General features: G+C 38.7%; 1 long non-coding RNA gene across 2 annotated transcripts in view; it reads right to left on the minus strand.

Annotated features, from left to right (window-relative positions):
• The window catches only part of LOC119506993, a 108,114-nt gene that overhangs the window by 9,192 nt on the left and 75,528 nt on the right, over positions 1 to 23,394 (minus strand). The window contains exon 3 of one of the 2 annotated variants that reach the window (XR_005211090.1): positions 1,724 to 1,774. The exons of the other annotated variant lie outside the window; for it this stretch is intronic. This is a non-coding gene — a long non-coding RNA (uncharacterized LOC119506993). Of the gene's footprint in view, positions 1 to 1,723; positions 1,775 to 23,394 lie in introns of those variants that run through there. 2 annotated transcript variants of the gene reach the window in all.

Raw genomic sequence — 23,394 nt, forward strand, 5'->3', positions numbered from 1 at the left:
ACACGTGCATACCCACAGTTGCGTGAGTCACTTTTATAAATCTTATAGTCATAGACACCTCTTCCTCTTATTGATTCTGTTTCCCTAGAGAACCCTAACTAATACACTGGGTAAGACATTGCCTTTGGGAAAACGAAGCATATGTCTCTCTTAGCCTGGGTTTGGAAAACAAAACCCTGTTAACTCTCCTCCCACAAGAGAAATTTCAATCTTTTGAACATGAAGAGCCTGATAACCTGGAGTCATGGAAAGAATAGGCACTACATACAGCTGAGCCTCATGAGGATGAGAATCCGAAAGATCCAGGTAATCATTATTCTTGTTGCATAGAGCTTTCCCACTGGCTGCCTAGAGTCAGGTGCCCACTTTAGGAACTATCAGTGGTGGGACAGGGTTGTATTGCCTCAATGTTGATTTATGTGGAAGGAATCTCATTTAAGTGAAAATGTAGACTTGGCAGATATTGTGAGATTTAGCCTATGTAACAGAATTCCAATTTGTTGAATGCCTTTCAAGATGGGGCAGTTCAGGGCAAAAGTGATGGACCTTGATAAACTGAGAAAGTTTATCTTTAGCAGCCTGCCCTAAGGCCTTCAGTACTGCCAGGGACACTAGACAGTAACTTGAATCCACTTGAAGAAATAAAGAGCATTGGTAAGGTAACTACATAAGAAAATACAGACGATAGAATGGAGTCAAGATATTGTTAGACTTTTCAAAGGCAAGTTTGCATAGAAAATTTCAAGGAAAACTACTGAAAGAATAGAAATAGAGTGTACAGTTTCCAAAGTATCAGAAGATAAAAATGGAATAATAAAAAAACTAGACCAATCCAAAAATAGACTAGAAGTCAGAAGAAGGATCAAATTTAAAATGCAGGCAAATAAAGAACACAAAATTAAATGGTAGAAACCCACAAAATGTTAGAGTAAACTCAATAAACAAATGTATTTGACAGGAGCAGAGATAATTGGACTAGAGTAAAAAATGTATATCAGTTGATATATGTTAATGTTTAGGAGAGACATAACTAAAACATATGATGCAAAAATGGTTGGAAACAAAAAATGGAAAAAAAAATACATCAGAAAAACATAGCAAAACAAAACAAAAGAGGACAGCATACCCATATTTGGTATCCGACAAAATAGAAATATTAAGCATTAAGAGAGTCACTACATGATGATACAAGGTTCTACTAACCAGGAAGACGTAACAATCGCAAACTTGAATGAGTCCAATAAAATTCGGAAAATGAATTAAGATAAGATTGAGTTCTACAGGAAAAAATCGACAAATCCACTATCATAGTAAAATATGTTGTGATGGTTAAATTGATGTGTGAACTTATGGTGTCCAGTTGTTTGATAAAGCAAGGACTGGCCTAATTGTGAGGATATTTTGTGGACTTAAATCATCAGTTAGCTGATTACATCCATGGCTGATTACATCCACCATCAACTGAGGAGATTGTCTTCAACAATGAGAAAAATCTCATCCAATCAGTTGAAGGCATTAAAAGAAGGGATTATTTCAGCAGTCAGAAGAGCGACTTTCCTTCTCTACTTCAGCCAGTCAGCCTCTGCTGGGGAATTCATTGAAAACCTTCATCAGTGTTCTCAGCCTCCTTTCTTCCCAATGGAATTTGGACTTGCCCATTCCCACAGCCGCGTGAGACAATTCTTTTAAAAATCTCAAATACTTACATTATATATATAAATTTGGTGGATGTATATGGAAACTAAATTCAGTAGGCATGTCTAGAACTCTGCACCTAGCAATAAAAGAATACAAAGGAACATTTACAATATGTAAATTAAAAATACAAATTTAATTTGTGAGTTAAGGAAGAAATCATGATTGAAATTTTAAAATAAACAGCATTGAATAATAAGGAAGTAATAGTTTGTTAGTTATTATTATGCTTCACCATTTATATCCAGTGGTCTGCCTCTGAGCACTTAGCAGTAACAGGTTTCCTAGTACCCTTGAGATTGGGTAGAGAACTGGGATTATTTGTAGCAATAGGTTGTGAGAAATGAAGTGTCCACTTCTAAGCCATAAAAATTAATTATGCAAGACTCTCTAGAGCTCTCCATTTCTGCCAGATAGTGGCAGCTCTGATAGCTTTGGTCTTGCATAATAACAGTGTTGAAAAGAGACCCCAACCACCTCATGTTTGTCATATAATGTGAGTGAGAAATAAACCTTTGTGGTTGTAACCAAATGAGAATTTGGAGCTGTTTATTACTGCAGCGTATCTAGCCTCTCCTGACTGATATAATTACAAAACCCAGACTTGTGGCATGAACCAAAAGTAGTACTTCAAGTAAAATTTATAACTCTAGATGCTTGCATAAGAAGAGAAAAAAGGTTGAAAATTAATGATCTAAGCAACTTGTTAAAGGTTTTAGAAAAATAAAAACACAAAATTCAAAGCAAGTGGAAGGAATGTTTTTTTAAAAGCAAAATAAAACCCACAAATTTTAAATGGAAAAGTCAGTTCTTTGAAATGATTAATAAAGTTAACAAATCTCTAGTGGGGCTGATCAAGAGACAAACAGAAAAGGCACAAATTTTAAAACCATTATTAGGACTCAAAGTGGCTGCATTGGTGAGAATAACTAACAACAGCCACTCTAAAAAATAACTTGAAATCCAAGTGGCTTAAAAATAATCTTATTATAGTCTAGTGCAGGTCAGTTGGTTTTACTCAGTGGCTTTCTTCCAAATGGTGATGCAGATCACAGAATTGTCCCCATTAATATTCAAGCAGGAGCAGGCAACTGCCACCAGATGGTGCCAAACCACAGTCAGGATCAGAATAGATTTATACTGTGCATCTGGACTTCAAATTCTAGCCAACTCACTTTTCAGGCTTGCTCTTCACATTTCATTAGTTTGCAAATAACATGACCCTGCATATTATGTGCTTAAATTTTTTGGACCACAGGTATTGCTTATGGTGGGGTTTTATTGCATTAGTGAAAAAAAAAGTAGGTCATAACAAACTACTTACAAAAATATTACCATCTTATAGCGCTTAAAAACAACCAAAATGAAATAATATGTTGTTTAGAAATGTATATATAAATGTATACATGGTAACAGTTTTTTAGAAAGCAAGGAAACAATAATACAAAATTTAGGACAGTACTTCCTCTGGTGAGTACAAACAAGTGAATTCAATGGTTTTAACACTGTTCTAATACTCAAATTGGGTAGTAGGGCCTCAGTGTTCATTTTACTATTGTATTTTATGTCTTATATGTGTTATATATTTTTTTGGTATATAGTAAATACTCCTTTCAATTACCCTCAGTTTCCATTCAGATTTCGGATCATAGCTTCTCAATTCCTCAGCTTTTGCATCTATGAAATGGGGATTTTAAGACTAGCTTCTACTTTCCTCAAGAGGAGAGTAGAAGAATAAATGAATATTTTGAGATCTTAGAGCAAAAGTTTCTATATGACCAGTTTCTTTGCCTTCTCCAAAAAGTGGCAGGCTTAAGACAGTGGAGAAAGGACATAAGGAACTTGAGAGCTGCCATGGCTTTCCTGTTTAACTGTGACTGTACAGTTAAAGATGTAAATATCCTCCCCCAGAACAGGCTTTCCATCCTCAGGTTCTGTTTTGAGGAAGTGCATACCCTGGGCAATTCACCATGTGTTTCTCATACTCACATGAGAAAGGAGCTATGGGGCAAGAGAGAATAAAGGAAAGAATCAGGGAGATTAAAAGGAGGTGGGGGACCTGGGTTAGAAGAAGGTCTGTTTTCCTCTTATGAGCTCCAGGGGTCCTGTGAAAAGCTGAGTCACAATTCACTTCCTAATTCTACTCAGCTACCCAAGAACTGGTAATTCCCTTAAGTGACAAGTGAGGGCTCTGTAATCTAAAGTCATTAACTTGTGTCCAAGGTCTCTGTCTCAACAGTCAGGAATACACTTCGGGGGTCCCAGAGAAAGAACTGATTTTTTAATATTAATATAAAAAAACAGAGAACCGCTCCAGAGGATATTTTCTGGCTAATTCTAGCCAAGAGAGTTAATAAGCAATAATAGTTATATTAAGCTGGAGCATTTGGGACAATATTTATTCATCTGAAACAGCCTAAGAAGTGTAAATGATAAAACAATAGGCAGTGCAGATGGGGGAAAATAAACAAGCAGCCAGTGAGGCTGAGTGGAGCTTTTCAAGGAATCCATAAAATGTACCCAAATGCATAAGATGAAAATTAAAGATCAAAAGGAAATTATCATATTCAAGCAGTTCTGGAGTACACAGACTCACCTCTCCTAGACTTGGAGGGGAAAGGAGTCAATGGTAATAATTAAAAAAGCTTGCACTTGTTCTTTTAATAAATATTTCATGATATGTCATCTGCTTCCAAGAGGGCCCATTAACATGGCACAGCCACCGCATACTTAGCAGTTTTGGAATGACAAAAACTGGGATAATTATGCTAAGATCATACAAATTTAGAACCACTGGCAGTGGAAGCTGACAGGCCGTGTCAAGGGCTATGAATTCTGGTTATACACTGAACTCCAGGAGTTAGCCGTGTCAGCTTGTCATGCAGAGGCAGCCTGGCAGGTCTTACTCACTGGGGCACCCTTGCTGAGAGTTATAGAAAACACTTTTTGGCAAGAGCAGCACTTCGGAGCTTTCAGAAATTAGTAGACCAAAGCCAAAAGGGCCTGAATCCTGCTTTTCTCCATCTCAGAGAAACCTTAGGTTCAAACTGTAAATCATCTCACCTGTATCCAGACTTTGAGTGTGGGCAAAGTCTGAATCTCTCTGAGGTTCAGTTTCCTTATTAATTAATTCCAAAAATATTTACTGAGCACCTATTAAGAGTCAGGCACTGCTCTAGACACTGGGGACAAAGCTGTGAACAAAAAGATAAGAACCCTTGCCCCCATGGAGTTTTCTTTATATAAGAAGATAAACAATAAACAAGTAAAATATGTAATACTTTAGATAACGATACATGCCAACAAGAAAGTTAAATCAGAGAAGGGGGATCAGAAGTGTTGGGACGGGCATTGTGGTTTTAAAAAAGGTGTCCAGGAAAGGCCTCACTGAAGACGTAATACTTGAGTCAAGACTAAAGGAAGTGAGGAAAAGAGCCATGTGGATGTCTGGGAGCAGAGAATCCCAGGCAGAGGGAGCACCAAGCACAAAGATTTTGAGGAGGTAATGTGCCTGGCGTGGTGGAGAAACAGCCAGACTGCAAGGAGCCTGGAAAAGAGTAAAGGAGGGCAAGGTTGGTAGAAGATGAAGACAGAGAAAACATGCAGAGACATCATGCCATGCCTTATAGGTCATTCTTTTTTGATCCCTGTGAGGACTTGGATTTGATGGAAACGGAAAGTCATCAGAGGGGACACATCATCTGACTTAACCTTCCAACAACATTGCCCTGGCTGCTGTGCTGAGAATAGGCCATTGGGGGCAAAGTCAGAGCAGGGAGACCCAGCTAGGAGACTTTTGCAATAATGCACACAAGCAATGATGGGTTAGGACTAGGGTGGGTAGCAGTGGAAACCCAGATGAGAGGGTCCACAGGTAGAGGTGACAGGATTTTTTAATGGATTGGATGGAGAAGGTTAGACTAAGAGAGGATTCAAGGATGATTCCAAGTTTTTGGCCTGGCTGATTGAAAGAACAGAGTTAACACTTACTGAGAAGGACGTAACTGGAAAAGGAGCACAATTAAAGTATCAGGAGCTCGGTCTGGGTCATGTTCAGATGCCTATTAGACGTTGAGCAAGCAGTTGGGTATGTGCGTCCAAAGTTCAGGAAAGCAGTCTAGGCTTGATATATTTAGTTGAAAGTTATCAGGATCTAAGTGGTATTTAAAGCCATGAGATCAGATGACATCACCCAGGGAGTGAGTCTAAATAGAAAAGAGAAAAGAACAAGCAAGGACTAAGTGCCAGGGCATGCCAGTGTTTCTGCAAAATGGCAAATGATTATGTCTGCAAAATGGAAACAATAATATACTTCATTGAGTTATGAGGCTTCAAGAGTGAGTACATGTAAAGCAGCAAACACATATGTCCTAGCACATAGTAAAAATATTAAATAAATTTAAACAAAGCAAAATTACCCTGTTGGAAATACAATAATTCTCATTATACACAGAAGAAGCTAAGGCTCTGAGGGGTTTAGGAGCTCCCTGCCTAAGGTTGTACAGCTAATGAGTTTTGGAGATGGAATTTCAACCTCGTTTTCCTAACTCCAAATCAAGCATTTTTTCTTCATTTGACACATTTTCTTGCTGATGAACAAGTCACATTCTTGTTTTCAAGGAGCTTACACTTCAGTAGTGGGAGATAGAAAGCAAGGATGTATTTGTTAAAAGGATTTAAGTAACAATCCAAAATGAGGGGATTCCCAGAACTTGTATCCTTGGAGCCCTCATTGTGAGTCCTCATGGTCTCCTCTCCAGGTCAAGGCTGTGGGGTCTGGCCAAATAGATGGCTTCTTGGTGAGGACCACGCAGCTTTGATAAGAAAGATTTCCCCTCATTAGCCCTTTGGCCAACTACTGACCCTGAAATTATTCACTATACCAGTTTGGAATTCAAGGTCTACTTGATCTGACCACAAACAACTTCTACTTAAACATAGTGCCTGACTGAGTCATGCCTTCTTCATTGTAAAGGCTTCTTTCCCTTTTGAAAAGTTTTTTTGCATGCTGTTGGAAGAATGCCTACAGGCAAAAGCTTTTCCTATTGCTCTAGGACAGAGCTTATGTGAACAAAGTTCATAAAAGAACTCACAATTAAATGATACATTTTCAGGGTCTTTAAGCTTCCTCAATCAGAAGTAGCACCACCACACAGCAACACCAGTTTGGGGTCTGTGCCAGCATTTCACATTGCAATTATAATATCTACATCAGGCTTTCACATCATCCTCATTTCATTCTTATGACACCATGGTAGAGGTTGTAGGGTTTGTATTATTATCAGCATTCTCATTTTATAGAGGAGGAAACAGGCTCAGAAAAATTCTGTGACTTGTTTGTGGTCGTACAGACAGGAAGTGATGCAGCAAGAACTTGGAACCAAACTTTCTGATTCCACTTTCCCAATACATATTCCAATAACACACATTCTCTGACAGTTAAGACACCTTTTATGGGACCTTAATTATTTCTCTAATGCATGAATTTAAAATGGACTCTCATGACCCTGACATATTCTCTACAGCAAACAGCATAATTTTGAAGTTCTAGTATTTCAGAAAGGCTGGTTTTCAGTGGCCATATACATTCCCAAACCCCCATAAACACTAATCTACATGATCCTACAATATCTTTCTCAAAAGGATTGATCAATTCATGGTTTTTCTCCCATCAGATTGAATCAGCTGTCAATTTGGCACTACTAAATGCCAAATAAATGCCTACATATTTAATTCCTACATCTGTAATCAGAAAAAAGTTCTCAAATGTCAGCAGACACCCATATGCTCTTCAAAACCCCACATCCATACTGGTCCCACACTTTCGTGACTGTCTTCCTCACTATCCCCTGTAAACAATCATTGTTTTCTAGATGTCCCTTGTTACGGCAGCCAAAAATAAGCATCCACTCACAACAACCCACTCAGATATAATTTTCCCTTCAACTTTGCTTCCAAATGCCTGAAGGGGGATGGATAGCTCACTATTTGGGACCCAGCAACTGGTTTTCATAAGCCATATCTGATTTCTTTTTCTGCTTCCAGATAAATGATTAAGGAACAAATAGAAGCATTGTGCTGATTAAAAGCTGGGTCAAGATTACTTTGGATATTTGTTCTCCCAGGTCCAGTTAGTTCTACAGAGAAAGAAACTGCTGGGCTCTGGGGAACTTGGCTTTTTTTTCGGTAGAAATTGATGGAGGATGTGCAGTATAGGAGTCAAATCCCATCTCCTACTGGTCACTTGGTACTTAATATACACTGAGGACAGCAGGAGAAACCAGTACCTCTGCCATTCTTTCCTGCCAACATTCCAACACTGTACCAATGGGCCAGAAATTGACTTTAAGCTGAAAAAAGCTCAAGCTCTACAAAGATACAACATGGCTATTCGGTGTCTGCCAACCAACCTCTGAGCCTCAGAATCATCCATCTAATGAGTTGAAGACATAGCATGGCACTGAGGATGCCATTCAACTTGCCAGTGAATATCCTTTCCACTTACTTGCAATGGAAAAGAGACACTGAAATTATCTCTCTCGATCTTTTTGTCTGGAGGAAAGCAGATTTGGGAGGTCAAGGAGAACTAGTTTTCCCTCTGCTTGCCAAAACTTCCCCCCATACCAGCAAGTCAAGAACTCCTGATGCTCACGCTATAGCTGCCACTATCACCTACAACTGCTCCCATTCTCCCCTATCTTTATTCTGCCTTTTTCTTTCCTTCCCTATGTTTTAACTCAGATCTAGCAATTAAACATTATCCAGCCATGAAAATTCTCATTGTAATGCTCTAAGAAGATTATTTATGGCATGGAAAAAAGTTCATAATAGATTCATAAGTGAAAACAGGTTTCAAAACAGTAGGTTGTATATGATCCCAATTTTATAGTGGATCAGAAAGAGCATCTAGAATAATATGAAAACATTAATAGTGATCTTCTCAGACATCATGTAATCATGAGTGATTTTAATGTTTCTTTTTGTTTTAACTACATTTTTCTCAATTTTATAAATGAAACTTATTTAAAATTACATATTATCAGGCCAGAGCAATAAATTTAACAAACATTGGTTGCCTAACTATTGTATGTGGAACTTTTTAGTACACACTAAAATAACATAAAATCAGAGTTCCTTGCCTTCAAAGAACTTACAGTCTAGTGAGTTGGCCAGCAGAGAAACAATATGGAGGTGATCAAAATATAAAGAAACATTTTATTTTTTTTTAAAATTAAAACACTGTTAGATTTCTAGAAAAAAATTGAGCAAATAGTATAGAGTATTCACATACACCCCATATGCAGATTCTGTTGTTAACATCTTCCATGGCTCACTGTCACTCTCAGCTGACAGGGCGTGGAGGCAGTGACACCCAGGAGCAATGAAAACACCTAGTACCCAGATCTTGGTTTCTAAAAACCATTATCCAAAAACAAGGTATGGTTCCTTTGTCACCATTAATGAACCAATATTGACAGAATATTTACTAAAGTCCATATTTTATTCACGTTCCTTTGTCACCTTTAATGAACCAATACTGACACAATATTTACTAAAGTCCATATTTTATTCACATTTCTTTAGTTTTTATCTAATATCTTTTTCTGTTCCAGGATCCCATCTAGGATACCACATTACATTTAATCATCTGTACTCTTAGTCTTCCCTAGATTGTGACAATTTCTCCAATTTTATTTATTTTTTGATGACCTTGATAGTTTCCAGGAGTTCTGGTGAAGGATTTTATAGGACATACCTCAAGTTGGATTTGTCTGATGATTTTTTCATGATTAGACTAGAGTTATGGGTTTGGGGGTACAAAGTGCCATTTTCATCACAACATATCAAAGGTACATACTTTCAACATGACTTATCATTGTTGATGTTAACCTTGATTATCTGGCTGGAATACTGTTTGTCAAGTTTCTCCACATTAAAATTACTCCTTTTCCCCTGTCCACGCTGTATGTACTCTTTGGAAGGAAGTCGCTATGTGCAGCCCACACTTAAGAAGTTGGGGGTTATGCTCCACTTCCTTGAGGGCATAAATTATACAGAATTATTCTGCATAAGAGATTTCCCTCTTCTCCCTAGTTAATTTACTCAATAATTTATGTATGTCAGTATTGACTCATGAATATTTGTTTTATATTTTTGGTTGTAATCCCATATTACTTTATTTTGTTGATTAAATTGTTTCAGCTTTAGTCATAGGGAGCTCTTACAGTTGGCCTCTGTTATCCCTTTGACATACCCTTATCATTGTGAGTTTGAGCACTTCTTTACTTTCTGGCACTACAAGATACTACAGTTTTATCTTGTATATTTACTGTCCCAGTATTAAAATCAGACATTTTTCCAAGGAGATCTGGTATCTTTTTCTGGAGAATGATTTTTAGAAACCAAGATCTGGGTACTAAGTTTGCTCATCACTACTGGGGTATCATTGCATCTAGGCCTTCTTAGCTGAGAGAGCAAGGAGATAATATGCACATGTGTTAATCTATACATATATACACAAATCGATAAATATTTCTATATGTAACCATTAGTATCTATACCAAGCTAAGCATGAGTTCATCCTGATGTCTCCAGGCCTAATTGATTATTACATGGATCATTCTAGCCTCCTCTCCCTGCTCATTTGTAACCTCCTACTCCAACAGTGAGAAACCTTTCAAATCAGAATCTCAGGGCACAGGGCCAAGGCATCAGCATGTCTTAAAGCTGATTCTAGTAAGCAGCCAGGATTGAGAACTACAGCCCTGCCCAGACAGATATGCTAGTCTTTCTCATTCCTAAGTCCCCAGCACCCAGTGTCTGCAGCACAGAGATGTCTGTTGTGGGTTGAATTGTGTCCTCCAGAAGATATGTTGAGGTTCTAATCTCTAGTGCCTCAGAATGTGACCTTGTTTAGAAATAAGGTCATTACAGATGGAATTAAGCAAGTTAAATGGGGTCATGCTGGAATAGAGTGGACCCTTAGTCCAATAAGACTGGTGTCCTTAAAAGAGGAGGAAATTTCAACACAGCTATACATGCAGAAAGAGACAGAGGAGAGAATGCCATGCATCCCCAGCAAACTAACAAAAGCAAGAAGAGGCACAAAACAGGTTCTATGCTATATGTTTAAGAAAAAGCATGGCCCTGCCAACATATTGATTTCAGAGTTCTATCCTTCAGAACCATGAGACAATAGATTTCTATTGTTTTAAGCCACCCAGTTTGTGGTACTTTGTTATGGAAGCCCTTGCAAATTAAGACAGTGTTCCAAAAATGTGTTGCTTGAATAGAGCTGGCACTGGGGTTTGAGGTGATGTGGACATGCTGTTGGTATAGAAAGGAAGAAAGGGGTGAATCGGAGGGTTAGGGGCAGAAGTTGCTGCCACCAAAATGAGAGATGATCAAAAAAGTTGTGGGAAAGAGAGATGCAGAGTTGTCTTCATGCATATGAAGGACATGTACATAAAGGCCCCTGCTCAATGTTGTTCTCATCTCCACAGAGGCAAGAGGAGAGAAAGAGGCTAAAATTTCAGCAAGTATACTTAGCTGTAAGGAATAATTTCTTCACTGTAAAGATGTAAAAATAGACAGCAGTCTTTGGAACACTAGCCCCTATGCATCTATTAAAAACTCCTGAAGACATTGCAGTGTGCTAACTGAATTAGGTCAGCTGAGAAATGCAATTTAAAAAAAGGAGTTCAAACTGTTAAGACAATGGTTTTCAGCCTTTCTTCTGCCAAGAAACAATTAATTCCTCACTGAATCTGCACCACTGCATCCAAGAAGTGTGGTCACTCACCACGGGCTGCAATCATAGGTAAGATGGGCAGGTTGTGCCAAATTCCTTGCCAACCACCACCCCTTTCCAACTCATCTCACACATGCCTGTGGGGTCCATAGTCTCATACTTTCCTCCCAGGAATATTCACGGCATTGCCTACCCTAGAACAGGCCCACTGTAACATCTGGATGCTGCCTCCCATGATTGTAGCACCTTACATCACTCCTTCCCTCTTCCCTCCAGCCATACTGACCTTCTTTCACTTCTTCAAATACCTCATAGTCTTGCTCAATATGAGACCTTTGCACAAGCTGTTTTCTGCCCCCCTCTTTCAACTAGTTAATTTCTTTCCAATCTTTCAATTTCAGCTCAAACTATCACCTCACCTCCCCAAATGTATAGACTAAGTCAGTCTGCTTTGTCATTTGGCCTCATAGAACTATGTTCGTTTCCTGTGCAATGCTTATCTTAGAGTGTAGGTATACTATTGCTAGTTTTATTCTTTGACTAATATCTGTCTCCTCTTCCAAACTGTAAGGGTATTGTCCCAGTTAATTATTGCTGCTTAACAAAACACCCCAAAACTAAGTGGCTTAAAACAACTAATATTTTGCACATAGATATGCAATCTGGTCAGGGATTGGCTGGGACAGCTCATCTCTGTTCCACAGAGCATCAGCTCCCCTGAAGTCAGAGCATGCACTTCTGAGATGGCTCACTCACCTGGTTGGCAGGTGGCACTGGCTGTCATTTCATCTCCACATGGGTCTCTCAGTGGTGGCATGCTCACAGGGTTTCAAGAATGAGCATCTCAAGATGGAAGTGGAGGTGGCAAATTTCTTAAGGCCTGAGATTAGAAACTGGTGCAGCATAATTTCTGCCACATTCCATTGGTCAAGAAGCCATAGATCCTAGATTAAAAAAGTCACAGACCCATCTTCTGAAAGTGAGGAGTGTCAAAGACTTTTGGGGCCATACTTCAAAACTGTCCTGAGTGTGAATCTTGTCTAATTTTCCTTCCTATTGTTCCCTTAGAATCTAGGACAAAGCCTGGCACAGAAAAGTCTCCAAGTTGAATAAGGAAATCCATGAGTGGTGTTCTTTGTTTACCAGGGAACTTTTGCTTGGCCAGAGTATTGCTGAGCTTAACTTAAGCTCTGGGAGTGCTGGAGCTTTGCCTATAAGCCAACCTGTTGCACCAAACCAACACCTGGTTACATCACAGAGGAGGATGCCAATTTATTCAAATATACTCCTTGCTTCCCAGCTTATTTTATTATAGTTGTAAGGAAAGGTGGCAAGCCAGTCACCCTCACAATTCGCAAAACTGTCTATTACAGAGACTTGCATAAAAACACAATACTTTAAATTAGTTACACATGACTAAGGACCGCCTACTGTTGACATTCAACACCACCCACAGCAGAGCTTGCAGCTGCTGATCTAAAACCTTTGGGGAAATCAGCCCTGCATAAAGCTTGCTTGAGACCATCTATCCACTTATGAATCTTGAAAGTAGCCTCATTCATCCACACCAACCCAGTTTTCTCCTCCACTCACAGGCCTGATTATAAATGAAAAACCTTTATTGAGCAACTACTACATGCCAGGCACTATTCTAAATACTTCACATGTGTTAATTTGTTTAATCCTTACAATAGCCCATGAGATTGGTTCTATTTTATCATCCCTCTTGTGGAGGACAGACACTAAAGTGGCCCCATGTGCCCCAGCTCCTGGTGTTCACATCTGAGACTTGTTTCTAGCCAACCTAATACAGCAAAGGAGAGGAGAGCTGTGTGATTACACTGTAGTGTCCATCTTGCTGAAGTCTTTCTCTTGCACTGCTGTTGTCTTTGAAAAAGCAACTTGCCATGAGTCCCACAGCTGCAAGGAAATGGGTGAGCTTAGCATCAGACTCTTTTCCAGTTGAGTCTCCAGACAAGAACCTTGTCTTGGTTGACGTCTTGATTGCAGCTTTGCAGAGACGCAGTTGAGCCCAGACTCGTGATCCACAGAAAGTGCAGTATATAGTAAATGTGGGTTGTTTCAAGCTGCTAAGTTTGTGGTCATTTGTTCTGCAGGAATAGCTCATTAATATGCCCATTTTACAAGTGAGGACACATGGGGATATTTAAGCACGTTACCCAGGGAATCGCTGTGCTTTAAACTGATCCTTCCACTGTATTTTTTTTTAACTCCTCAAAATATTTTTTAGCTATTGTGGTAGTTTTAGCATGTGATTACAAATTCTTTGATATTCCTTCCCCCAGCAGTAAAAGCTTAGTTCTCTGAGTATGAGCTGGACTTGGTGATATGCTTTTTTATTTTTTATTTATTTTCTATTTTTTTAGTAAGAACTGTGATTCTTTTTAAAAAAAAAACTTTTTATTGTAGTAACGTACATTCAACTCAAAATTTCTCATTTTCACCACTTGCAAATGTAAAATTAATTACATTCACAACATTGTGTCACCATCACCAATATCCATTATCCCAACTTTTTCATCATCTCAAACAGAAACTTCATACTCATTAAGCAATAACTCCTCATTTCCCTTATCACCCAGTCCCTGGTAATCTGTAATCTACTTTCTGCCTCTCTGAATTTACTATTTTAAGTACTGCATATAAGTGAGATCACACAATATTTGTCTTTTTGTTTCTTGGCTTATTTCACTCCATGTGATATCTCCAAAGATCATCCATGTTGTAGCATGCAACAGAACTTCATTTCTTTTTATGACTGAATAACATTCCACTATATCTTCCACTGAATTCTAAAATAATAATAAAAGCTAACTTTTTTAATTAGAGAAGTTATAGGTTTACAGAAAAAGCAAGCACAAAATATATAGTCCCCAAAATATACAGTTAATATATACTAACTTTGTATTAGTGTGGTACAGTTGTTACAGTTGATAAAAAAAATTGTTATAATTTTACTATTAACTATAGTCCATGGTTTACATTAGAGTTCCCATTTGTGTTGTACAACCATATGTTTTTTTTTTAATTTTTTCTTCTAGTAACATATATATATGTGTGTGTGTATATATATATATAATATTTTCCCTTTTAACCACATTCAAATATATAATTCAGTGCTGTTAATTACATTCACAATGTTATGCTCCCATTACCACAAACCGTGACCAAAACTTTTATATCACCCCAAATAGAAATTCTGTATAACCAAAGCATTAACCTCCATGCCCTACCCCAACCCCAGCCCCTGGTAACCTATATCCTAGTTTCTAACTCCATGAAATTGCTTATTCTAATTATTTCATAACAGTGAGATCATACAATATTTGTCCTTTTTATCTGGTTAATTATCCTCAACATGATGTCTTTAAGTTCATCCATGTTGTCGCATGTATCAGAACGTCACTCATTTTTACAGCTGGCTAATATTCCATTATATTTCCACTGTATTCTAAAATGATAACAAAAGCTACCATTTTTTGAGCACTTACACCATGCCAGGCATTGTGCCAGGTGCTTTCAACCTGCCACCTCATTTAATCCTCACAAAAACCCTGTGTTCCAGTTTGCTAATGCTGCCATTATGCAAAACACCAAAAACAGATTGGCTTTTATAAAGGGGGTTTATCTGGTTACAAAGCTACAGTCTGAAGGTCATGAAAATGTCCAAAGTAAGGCATCAACAATAAGGTACCTTTACTGGAGAAAGGCCACTGGCATCTGGAATACCCGTTAGCTGGGAAGGCACGTGGATGGCATCTCCTTGCTCCCAGGTTGCATTTCAAAATAGCGTTCTCCAAATGTCAGCTTTCAATGGTCCTTTTCAAAATGTCTTTCTCAGTTGCTTTCCAAAATATCACTCACAGCTGCACTGAGTTCCTTCTGTTTGCCAGCTCATTTATATGGCTACAGTGATTTAATTCAGACCCACCCTGAATGGGTAGGGAAACACCTCCATGGAAATTATCCAAAGTCATCACCTGCAGTTGGGTGGGTCATATCTCCACGGAAACATCCAATCAAAAGGTCACACACTAGTCAAAAAGATTAATCAATCTGCCTCCACAAGATTGCATCAGAGAATATGGCTTTTTTAGGGGGACATAATATATACAAACCAGCACACCCTTGTATAGTAGTCACCACTATCATCTTATTGTACAGGTGAATAAACTGAGGTCAGAAAGGTTAATTTGCCCAAATTCATAGTTATTTAGTGTTGGAACAAGGATATAAGCCAAAATAGCTTGACTCTGGAGCCCACTTTTACTCTTAACTCTGCAGTATACTGCTTCCTAGAATGATGCAAAATAACCCATAGGTGTGTCCTGAGGAAATGAAAAGGCTTGGTCTTTAACCCAGGATGAGGTTTCCAGAGTTGAAGCTGGGCAAAGAAACTGAATGGAAGGGTAAAAACCGCCCCCATTTGGCTAGGAAATGAGTTTGAAGGTCACTGAACTATTTTGATCTTGGAGAAGCAATGGCAGGCAAGAAGCATTTGTTGGAAACTAGAATGGACCCTACAGAGGCAGCCTATTAGGGAAGTGCTTTAAGCAGTGCTGGCATAAAGCAGGGACTCAATAAATGCTGCTTCCTTCCCTTCCATCTGATGTTTGGTTTGTTACCTCAGATATTCTGATATTTTCATGTGCACCATCAGGGATGAGTCTTAAACTTTCTGCTTTAAAACAATTCCTTGAGGCTTCCTCATGAGTTAATGCTTGTGCCAAAACCCAAACCCTGATGGCTGGACTTAATCTCCTTTTTTATCATATCTAAAAGTTAGGAAACAAGGAACACCAAAGTCCCTATTAACCAGGGTGGTGAAGGGGATTTTGTTAAACCCAGACACAGTTCCTGAAGGCCAAAGTAAAGGCAATTATAAATTTTACGTATGGAATTAGAAGAGAGTGAAAGAATATGTTGTCAAGAGGCCACTTTGATGACCCCAGGATTGACAGATGTCATTGGCTCGGGATGGCTGAAAGTCAATTCTCAAACACCATCTCAGTAAACCAAACAAGGCACCCTATCTAAGCGTACAGAAAAAGTCAGCATTATCAGAATAATCAGCAGAGAGCTGAGCAACACTCTCTGGGACTGGTGGAGGAGCAAATCTTAAGATCCTAAAATCCTCACCAGGGATTTGTGGTTCTAGATCTGAGAGAGAGAGGTTCATTAGACCTTTTGTAAGCTGCTCAACTGCCTCCCCTAATTGTATTCTTCCATTTTAATGCTAAAGAAGAGGTTCCTTAAGGGAATTTCCAAGTCTTTATTACTCCTTACACAGGAGAGGAGAGGATGCTTTTTCCCGTGTTTAATGAATGAGGTTGGCCAAAAGGGATGAACTGAGGATGACTCTACCAAGTGGGCCATCATCTAAGAAAATACTTTATTGAGTCAGTCATTTTCTTCAAGGACCAGGAATCATGCAGCATTCACTGTTGTCTCCGCTTTGTGTAAAGGCTTCAAATGGACTTGTCTCGTTACAAGTATCAGAGTATTCCACATTAATTACAAGTGTCTATTAGAAGGCCCAGGAAGGCCTGTGCAGGCAAATAAATGGGGCAAGAACAGGCCTGTAAAAGCACAGGGCCTGCTATAAATCAGACCAAAACTACCAGGGGGTCTTCATTGGGATCAAGAGCATGATTCAGCCATAAAACGATTCATAGCTGCTGCTTCTCTCTCCTACCATATAAACATTTTGTGCCTCATGGAGGGATTCTTTACCATCTATTCTGGGCAACAGACCCAAAGATACAGCACAGAAAGGGAGCATAATTTGGCTATAAAAATGTTGTAATAAGTGATTTTATATAACTGAAATGCCAGTTCCTTTACTACATCCTCCCACTCATTTTACAACCAGTTAATATTTTGCTGAACTTTTGTGCTGTATTCCACTCAGCCGCCTCTGCAATCTTTTTTGCCTATTTTTCTGCCAGAGCCACAAGAATAAAACTGTCAGATGGGCTGCGAAGCCATTTTTCTTGTCTGGCAAATTGTCTAGAGGCAACCATAACCTCCTACCTGCTCCACTCTATTGAGAAGTAGCCTGTCTTAACAAAACAGAATTTAAATATTCTTTCGATCTGTGTTATCTTCAGGCATCTAGGATGAAATGAGCAAAAAATATATTACATCGTCATTTTTTTATCTTGTTCCAGTGGGAATGGGGCAGATATTCCTATTAAGCAGCTCTTGTGTTGACATGCTTAGAGAAATGTTATATAGTTCTTCAACAGGAAAATCTCAAGGTATTTGAATTGCAGTAATAAATGTGGCTGCTCCTCGGGGAAGAAAGATACAGCAAGAATGTGTCCCAGAAGATTAAGAACTGAAGTGAGCTAATGGTGTACTGTGGTTAGGCTTTGAATGAGATGAGGATTTGTGTTTTCAATTAGTGCTGGAGAGCAATTTTAGAATGTTATTAGCAGGCAACTGGCATTCTCAAAGATGGTTCATTTGTGTATTGCTCAAGATTAGCTGCAGCTTTTAGTTGTTTACAAACATACATGGTGGCTCGTATTGAATGTGCAGAAGTGACTGTAATATTACATATACAGAGCTTTTTAAGCAGAGATGAAGGCTGGTGCTTTGGTTCTTACTACTCCTGTGTGGGCAAAGTAAAACTCAATTCTGCAACAATTTCTTCAATTAAAAAAAAAAATCGAGTTTCCCCACCTGTTCTAAACTCCAGTACGCTATTTCAAATGAATAACTTCCGCATTCAGCATACTCCCTCATATTTAAAATTCTTAAATGCTTCAAATACTCCATGTTGTGATGCCTAGAATACAAATTAATTTTTTAAAATCTCCCCACTGGAATGTTTTGCACCAAAACCCATAAATCTTTATGTCGGGTTGTACATGTTTTTCTCTCATAAAGCCTTTGGGGTATTCTTCACATGGTGCAAAAATTCTCAAATAGATTAGAATCCTGGTTGAGGCAACTGCAAGCACAACGAAAAGTGTTCAATCCTAGGGCACTGAAAGCTGTTCCTGGGTCCCCTCACATCAAAAGCCACAGGAAGTATTAAGTCACCTGAAGCCAGCAAATCTTGACCCCAGCATCTCACTGAGCACTGAGATTGTTTCCCTGACGCCTTCAAACAGGAAATACAAGGTGCCCTGTTTGTCTATAGCTGCATTAGGATTCCCCAGGAAATGACATACTGGTGATGGGTCCAAGCTCTTGGTCCAGGGATGATGTTCTCACTGCAGGAGAACACCTACTGTTTTTCATGACCCTGGTCTGTATTGTGAACGAGGGTATGGTTCTTGGAATGCTGTTTTAGTTTCCCAGTGCTGTTATAACAAAGGGCCACAAACTGGGTGGCTTAAAACAACAGAAATGTATTAGCTCACAGTTTTGGATACCGGAAGCCCAAAATCAAGATGTCGGCAGTGCCGTGCTTCCTCTGAAGTCTGCGGTGTTCTGGCAGTGGCTTGCCGACAGTCTGGGGTGTTCTGCCTTGGACACTTGGCCATCTTTCTCCCTGCCTCTGTCTCCAAATTTCCTCCCCTTATAAGGACACAGTCATATAGGATTGGGCTCTGCCCTAATTCAATCTTAACTAATAACATCTTCAAAGATCCTATTTATAAATAAGTTCACATTCACAGGACTGGGGTTTAGGACTTGAACATGATTTTGGGAGGGGGGCACAATTCAATCTATAACAACCCCAAAATTCAACTGGTTAAGAAATATCTATTTCATTACTTTTCTTATTAAAAAATATACATTTTTAGTTATATATATATATATATATATATATATATATATATACACACACATATAAAATATAGTCCCCTAAATCAGATGAACATACCCAAATCTTTATTGCTCCAACTGAGGGAAACTACTGGGTGACCTGGAATCTATGATAAAAAAAACAAAAAACAAAAAGCAGAAAAAAAAACAAGCAAACAGGGGAGGGGCCTGCTGACATCTTCCTCTTCCATTCTACTGTGGATCCCTGAAGTTGAGCAACTTTCTACTTCTCTGCCAAGGAACAGAGCACCATACACCCATTCCCTTCTGTAGCCTAATCTCCTCATTTCTTAACCCTCCTGTACATAAATGCATTCAATATTCAAGTATTTACATAAGGGCAAGAGGAGCCAAAGGTCCCAAGAAGATTTTGGTTTTATTCCTGCAAAAATTCTAAAGAGAGACCAAGGATTTGGCTCTCTGCTAGGAAATGGGGAGTAGATAAGAGAACCCAAACATAGTAATCTCTCTAAATACTTATCCTGACTCAAGTCTGTTGCAGGTATAAGAAGGTGAGTCCCATTCCATACCATCCACTTTCAACCCAGTAAATGAGCCTTTTCCTCTCAATTTTGATTATCTGGGGCTTTGGCTGGGAAGAGCAGGAATGTTTTCTGAGTATTTGGGACTAGATTCTGAGCTATGGGGAGATGAGAACATGGTTTTGGTGATGGGTGTGAGGATACAAACATGATGTAGACTGTAGCTTTAAGTGATAATGGCATGGATTTTGACCATTCAGAATGGACACTCATAAAATGAGAGCTGGCAATAAAAATGACATGACTGTACTGGTTAATAGTAGCTGAATGTTAGAACTGGGATTTCATAAATATTGGGTGATTTAATTGCACTAACTGAATTCAAGTCCACACTTTAGAGATCTCTCAAACAAGGGAAGAGGGAGCTTGGGTTTTGATCTACCAACTCCATCAGTTGCTGGTGTAAAACTGCTCCTGCAAGCATTAATTTTCTGGCATTTCCATTTATGTGCCAGCCGAACTGGCTGCCATATGCAGAGAAAGCCCTGAGAGAAAGAGACATAGTAGTTTGCAGTTGGAAGGCATTGGGTCTACCATATTGAAATGGTGAGTGCTTAGGGGAAACGGGCAGGCCAGCTTTGTCAGTTTCTGTTTCAGTAGTCTTCAGCTGCTCCTGGCTGCCATCTGCTTAGCTTCAATTCCAATGGATGAAAGAAGACTCTCCCTTTCTAATAATTCTAATAATTCCAATAAAAGTTGTAGAATGTAAATCTTATATCCTCTGATGGGTTCAGGTGCAATGCTGTGGTTGGTCAAACTGGGCCGTGTAACACCAGTCAAAACACATTTAGAAATAAGAAAAGTAGGTAATGATGACTCATCTTAGAAATGTAGGTTATTGGTATATCAGGAGTAGGGAAGGTGTATTTGAAAAACCCACAGCCTACATCATAGTCAATCGTGAAAGACTGAAAGCTTTTCCTTTAAGACCACAGGGACAAGACAAGGACACCAACTGTCACCACTATTATTCAACAATGTACTGGAAATTCTAGCCAGGGCAATTGAGCAAGAAAAAGGAATAAAAGACATCCAAATTGGAAAGGAAGAAGTAAAATTTTCACTATTTGAAGATGACAGAAAATCCTGAAAAACCAAAAGCAAAGCTACTAGAACTAATACACAAATTCAGCAAAGTGGCAGGGTACAAGACCAATAAGCAAAAACCAGCAGTGTTTCTATACACTAGTAATGAACAATCTGAAGAGGAAATTATGATGATTAGGTTCATGTGTCAAGTAATGGTGCCCAGTTGTTCTATCAAACAAGCCCTGGCCTCTACTGCAAGGACATTTCATGGACTTATATCATCAGCATTTATATCTACAATCAACTGAGGAAGGTTTCTTCAGCAGTGAGAGACATTTCATCCAATCAGCTGAAGGCTTTAAAAGGAGAAGTGATGACTTCAGCAGTCAGAAGAGAGGATTTTCATCTCTATGTCAGCCAGCCAGCTCTGCCTGGGGAATTCATTGAAAATCTTCATCAGTGAAGCCTGTGTGCAGCTTGCCCTTCAGAATTTGAACTCGTGCATCCCCACAGTTGCATGAGACATTTTTGTAAAATCTCTTATTTGCAGATATCTCCTTTCAGTTATGTTTCCCTAGAGAACCTTAACTAATACAGAAATCAAGAAAAAAAATTCCACTTACAATAGCAACTAAAAGAATCAAATATCTAGGAATAAATTTAACCAAGGATGTAGAGGACTTGTCCATAGAAAAGTACAAAATAGTGCTAAGACAAATAAAAGGAGTTCTTAATAAATGGAAGGACATTCCATGCTCATGGGTTGCAAGACTAAATATTGTCAACATGTCAATTCTACCCAAAGTTATTTACAGATTCAATGCAATTGCAATAAAAATTCTATAAAGCCTTTTTTGTAGAAATGGAAAAAACGGTCATCAAATTCTTGAAAAAGAAGAACAAAATTGGAGGACTCACACTTGGCAATTTTAAAACTTATTACAACACTACTGTAATCAAAGCAGCCTGGTACTGACACAAGAATAGATATATAGGACCAACTGAATCAAATTGAGAGTACAGAAGTAAACCCTTATATCTATGGCCAATGATTTTATTTTTTGTCCAAAACTGTCTCTTTTAAAATACAGTTTTATTGAGATATATTTACATACCCTACAATCATCCACAGTGTACAATCAGTTATTCACAATACCATCATATAGTTGTACATTCATCCCCAGAATCAATTTTTGAACATTTTCTTACTCCAATAAAATAAAAATAAAAGTAAAAAAGAACATCTAAAACATTCCACCCCCTTCATCCCATCCTATTTTTCATTTAACTTTTGTTCCCATTTTTCTACTCATCTGTCCATACCCTGGACAAAGGGAGTGTGAGCCACAAGGTTTTCACAATCACACAGTCATACCATGTAAGCTACATAGTTATACAATCCTCTTCAAGAATCAAGGCCACTGGGTTGTAGTTCAAGAGTTTCAGGTAATTCCCTCTAGCCATTCCAACCCACTAAAAACTAAAAAGGGATATCTATATAGCACATAAGAATACCCTACAGAGTGACCTCTTGACTCCATTTGAAATCTCTCAGACACTGAATCCTTATTTTGTTGCATCTCTCTTCCCCGTTTTTGTCAAGAAGATTTTCTCAGCCCCACAGTGCTGGATCCAGGCTCATCCCCAGGAGTCATGTCCCATGTTGCCAGGGGGATTTACACCCCTGGGAGTCATGTCCCACATAGGGGGGAAGGCAGTGAGTTTACCTGCCAAGTGGGATTAGAGAGAGACAGGCCACATCTGAGCAACAAAGAGGTTGTCTGGGGGAGACTCTTAGGCACAATTGTAAGTAGGCTTATCCTCTGCCTTGCAGTAATATGCCTCATGAGGGAAAGCCCCCAGATCAAGGGCTTGGTATGGCCAATTGATTTTTGATGACGGAGCCAATACTACTCAATTGGGAAAGAATAGTCTCTTCAACAAATGGTTCTGGCAAAACTGGATATCCAGATGCAAAAGATGAAGGTGAACCCCTACCTCACACCATATACAAAAATCAACTCAAAATGGATCAAAGAACTAAATATAAGAATCAGAGCTATAAAACTCCTAGAAGAAAATATAGGAAAGCATCTTCAGGATCTTGTGTTAGGCAAAACTTTCTTAGACTTTACACCAAAGGCACTAGAAACAAAAACAAAAATAGATAAATGGGACCTCATCAAAATTAAAAGCTTTATATCAAAGGACTTCATCACGGAAATGAAAAGATAATCTACTTGATGGGAGGAAATATTTGGAAACCACATATCTGATAAAGGTTTAAAATCCAGAATATACAAAGAAACCCTACAATTCAACAACAAAAAGACAACCCAGTTAAAATATGAGCAAAAGACTTGAAGAAACATTTCTCCAAAGAAGATATAGAGATGGCTAAAGAGCACATGAAAAGATGCTCCACATCATTACCCATTAGGGCAATGGAAATTAAAACCACAATGAGATAACATTTCACACCCACTAGAATGGCTACTATTAAAAAAATTGAAAAGTCCAAGTGTTGGAGAGGATGTGGAGAAATAGGGACACTCGTTCATTGTTGGTGGGAAA

This window comes from Choloepus didactylus, chromosome 1 (assembly GCF_015220235.1).
Source record: "Choloepus didactylus isolate mChoDid1 chromosome 1, mChoDid1.pri, whole genome shotgun sequence".
Taxonomy (NCBI): domain Eukaryota; kingdom Metazoa; phylum Chordata; class Mammalia; order Pilosa; family Megalonychidae; genus Choloepus; species Choloepus didactylus.